Source organism: Eschrichtius robustus, chromosome 16 (genome assembly GCF_028021215.1).
Source record: "Eschrichtius robustus isolate mEscRob2 chromosome 16, mEscRob2.pri, whole genome shotgun sequence".
In the NCBI taxonomy this organism is placed as follows: domain Eukaryota; kingdom Metazoa; phylum Chordata; class Mammalia; order Artiodactyla; family Eschrichtiidae; genus Eschrichtius; species Eschrichtius robustus.
In genome coordinates, this window is record NC_090839.1 from 72,220,038 (window position 1) to 72,225,031 (window position 4,994).

Below are 4,994 nucleotides of genomic sequence, written 5' to 3' on the forward strand. Positions count from 1 at the left end.
GGAAAAAAGATTTGTCACAAACCTCCCCCCACCCCACGCCCCCAGGCCCTATCACGCAATTAAGGAAGCTGCCTGGCCCTGGAGGCCTTTGAGTTTGCTTCCTGTGGTATAAGTCTTCCTTTCAAGTCTTTATCTTTGCTTTTCAAGCTTCCAATTTAAGAGATAGGAGAGTTCATGATAATTAGGGTTGAAAAAACCCAGATGTAGTTTATGGATATCAGAGATACCCTGCTGCCTGTTCACGACATTGAGCTTGTATCCAGAAAGACCAAAATGTACGTAAACTCGGGCTCTCCCCCTCAACCTCCCTGAGCCCCAATTTCTCCATCTGTTAGTGGGGTTAATGATGGAACCTCCCCATTAGAGGTTTTATTCTGGTGGCACGGTAAGAACTAGGGAAATGTTAGCTATTCATTATGATGGGTGACAGGTTCGTGGCTGGTCTGGGTGGGAGTTTATTTTCTTCTGTGTACACTTCTGTTTCCCAAGTACTAGACACTGATTAGGTGTTACTATTATAATCAAGAAGAGGTTATTTACATTTGGTCTTTTTTTTTTTTTAAAGAGGTGACTCAGAGGTTTAACTAATCTCTGGAGGAGAGATCAAGGAAAACATTAGGATGCTTAGGCTAGTCCTTATTAGTCCTCAATCTTTGGGAGTGATGTTCCCTTCCCAAATTCTTATCCCAAGTGGATGCAAGGATGACTCTGACACCAGCTCTACCTGTGAGTGATTCTACATGGTGTTAAGGACAGAGGGGCTGGAAGTTTAATACAGCCCAGGGTGATCAAAGTCAGGATGCAAGAGAGTACAGAAAGTTACGGCAGATGCAAATTGTGACCTGAGTAGCTAGAGGTGACCTTTGAGTCTAATCTTGAAGAGTGAGGAGGTATTCACCAGGTATTGGGGTTGAGAGTCCTGGAAGAGGGAACACATTTGAAGATGCATACAGGCACAGAAGGGCATGACAAGCTGGGGTGAAGCAAGACGTCCAAATGATTTTTCCATGAGTGGGGGAGCCAGCAAGGCTGGAATGGTGGGCTGAGGGTTGTAAATGTCTTGAAGGAGCTTGGAGTCATCCTACAGCCAAAGGGAGACGATTAGAGGCAGATGGGCAGAGAGATGATGAGATCAGATCCTCAGTTTAGAAAGATAACACTGAAACAGAGCAGGGATGGACTGGAGCAAAGTGACCTTTCATTCATTCAATTTCATAAATATTTATTGAGAACACTCGGTATTTGTTTTCTATTGCTCCTATAACGAACTATCACAAACTTAGTGGCTTAAAACGATACAGATTTATTATTTTACAGTGCTGGATGTCAGAAATTTGAAAGAGGTCACAAATGGGTCTGAAATGGCTAAAATCAAGATGTGGGTAGGGTGTGTTCCTTCTGGAGGTGTTTGAGGAGAATCCATTTCCTTGCCTTTCCAGCTTCTAGAGACCCCCCCACTCCTGGGCCCTTCATCTTCAAAGCCAGCATCATCAAGCTGAGTTCTTCTCTTTGATCCCCTCTCTCTCTGTCTCTCTCTCCCCCATTCAAGGACGCTTGTGATCACATCGTGTCCATCCAGATAATCCAGAACAATCTCCCCATCTCAAGATCAACTGATTGGTAAACTTAATTCCATCTGCAACTTTAATTCCCCTTTGCCTTGTAACGTAACACAGTCACAGGTTCTGGGGAGTGGGATGTGGATGTCTTTGGGGGGTCATTACTCTGCCAACCACACCCTCTATGTATTAGGGGTGTGTTAGCTTTGGGGGATACAGACAAGGAAGGTTCCTGACCTCACGGATCTTATGTTTTCCTGAAGAAGACAGACAATTTACAAATAAACAAGTAAATGGTTTTCTTCTTTAAAGACAATTTCACAGTGTGTTACCTGCTCTGTGTGAAGTAAAACAGCAATATGAAACAGGATGATCAGAGAAGGCCTCTCTAGGTGACATTTAATCTGAGACCTGATGAGACGGTGCCAACTATAGGAAGATCCAGTTGGACTGTTCCCAGCAGTGGAAACAGCAGGTACAATGGTCTTGAGGCATGGGAGGACCACTGCAATAGTTCAAGACCAGGAGCGCAGCTGGAGAGATCACTAGGAAGTAGAGTCTGTAGGACTTAGCACCTGATGAAACATGTTATGTGAAGTTAGCAGAAAAGTATGGAATGACCCGGTATTAGTTATCCAGTCTTACATAACAAATACCCCAAACCTTAGTGGCTGAGAACACCAGGATTTATTATCTCACATTTCATGAGGGGGAATCCAGGAGCAGCTTAGCTAGGTGGCTCTGGCTCAGGGTCTCTCATGGAGGTTGCAATCAAACTGCTGGCCAGGGCTGTGGTCTCTGAAGGCTCGACTGGGGCTGCAGGGGCTGCTGCTCAGCTCATTCACGTGGCAGCTGGCAGGAGGCTTCAGTTCCTCGCAATGTGGTCCTCTGTAGGTCTGTTCACACCATGGCTTCCCTCAGAGCAAATAATTAGAGAAAGAGAGTGAGAGAGAGAAGGAGAGCTCAAAACGGAAGCCTCAGTCCTTTAAACGTGTCTCAGAAATGATGCGTTGTCACATTCTGCCATATGAAATTAGCCACGTGACTGTGTTAGGTTCCTATTGCTGCTGTAACAGATTGCCACAGACTTAATGGCTGTAAACAACACAGATTTATTAGCTTACAGTTCTTGAGGTCAGAAGTCTGAAATGGGTCTTGCTGGGCTACAGTTCAAGATGCGTCATGAGGACGGGGTTCCCTCCGGAGGCCCTAGGGGAGAATCCATTTTCCTGCCTTTCCCAGCTCCTAGAGGCACCTGCAATCCTTGGCTCGTGCCCCCTTCCATCTTCAAAGCCAGCAGTGCCTGGTTGAGTCTTTCTAATGAAGCCATCCCTCTGGTTCTGACTCTTCTGCCTTCTTCTTCCCCAGTTCAGGACACTTGTGATTACGTTGGGCCCACCCAGATAATCCAGGATAATCTCCCCATCTCTGGGTCAATTAATTAACAACCTTAATTCCATTTACAACTTTAACTTCCCCTTTTCCATGTAACCTAACATATTCACAGGTTCCAGGGATTAGGACATGGAATCTTTGGAGGCCATTATTCTGACAACCACTCAGACCCATCATGGTAAATGTGGGAGGACAGGGATACCAGGAGGCGTGGATAACTGGGGGCCTTCCACAATCCCCCCCACCCCCATCCTGTGGATTTCCATCTTGAGCACATTGGCCGAGGAGGAGATGAGAAACGCTGTAGCCTGGCCTCAGACACCACTGGAAATTAAAGCTCAGTTTGGTTTTCTACTCATTTGTATGGGCAGGTCACAGTGATCTGTCCCCATCATCTTGTTCAGCAGCTGGGCCAATGTTCCCTTCAGAGGAAGATTCTCATGGTGCCGGGAGCAGAGGTGGGGAAATTCCAGTTTTGTCAAATTACACCACCACCATCTGATCCTCTCATTACACCTGGCTTCTTAAAGCCAAGGACAACTGGGAAAGCCCTAATGTGACATTGCTCTTCGCATCCCCTCTTAATCCGCTCCCCGCCCCCCACTAGAGTGGTTAAATCCACCCTTTGTTCCACACAGTGGACAAAACAAAACATGACACAGAAAGCAGGTGGGAATTTAAGGAGCATCTGATGTTTGGACAACCAAGGTGTGAGGGTTAAGGGTGCTCATTTCAAGGTGACGGGCTCTGGGTGTCTGATTTATCAACTTCATACCATCCCTGTTCTAGTTATGAGATCTGCCCTTGTGCTGAGAGCCCAAAGCAATGTTTTCCATGGTTAACCTCTCCATAACCTCCACTGTACCTTCCAGCTGTATTTTCAACAGGTTTCTGATTATGCAATAAACATCCTAGGGTATGAAAACAAGTCAGGCAGCAGACGAGGTCATCATTTTTTTTTTAATATTTATTTATTTATTTGGTTGCACTAGATCTTAGTTATGACAGGCAGGCTCCTTAGTTGCAGCACGTGGGCTCCTTAGTTGTGGCATGCAAATTGTTAGTTGTGGCATGCATGTGAGATCTAGTTCCTTGACCAGGGATCTAACTCGGGCCCCCTGCATTGGGAACGTGGAGTCTTATCCACTGTGCCACTAGGGAAGTCCCAGGCAAGGTCATCTTAAGGTCATTCCCATAGTCCAGCTTGTTGCAGGCAACTTCTGGGCTGTTTGGTCCATTCTGGGGCCCCAGCTATCCCCCCGCCCCCACACATAAAAGAAAGGTTTTTAAAATAAGTCCAGGATTCCTGGAGTAGGGATGGCTTTGATACTCTCCTTTCAATACCCTCCGAACGATCCTACATCAATAACCAAGACCTGTTGCTTTAGTTCCCTGAAAACCCTAGAGTCTGTCTTCTCTCCACCCTCGCTGTTACCACTCTCTCCCAGATGCCACCATCTGGCACCTGGACTCCAGCAAGATCTTCCAAGCTAGTGGCTCCACATCCTCTTTGCCCCTTTTCTCATCACAGCGTAAAGATCTTTTTTTTTATTCTCTCTCTTTTTTATTCTCTCTTTTTTTTATTGAAGTACAGTTGATTACAATGTTGTGTTAATTTCTGCTGTACAGCAAAGTGACTCAGTTATACACATATATAGATTCTTTTTTTATATTCTTTTCCATTCTGGTTTATCCCAGGAGATTGAATATAGTTCCCTGTGCTATACAGTAGGATCTTGTTGTCCATCCATTCTATATATAATAGTTTGCATCTGCTAATCCCAAACTCCCAATCCATCCCTCCCCACCCTCCTCCCCCTTGGCAACCACAGGTTTGTTCTCTATGTCTGTGAGTCTGTTCCTGTTTTGTAGATAGGTTCATTTATGCCATATTTTTTTCCATAAATAAAGCTTCATTAGAATACAACAATGCCTATTTGCTTATGCATTGTCTGTGACTGCTTTCACACTACAATGTCAGAGTGGAGTAGTTGTGACAGATACCATATGACCCAAAACCTAAAATATTTATTATTTGCT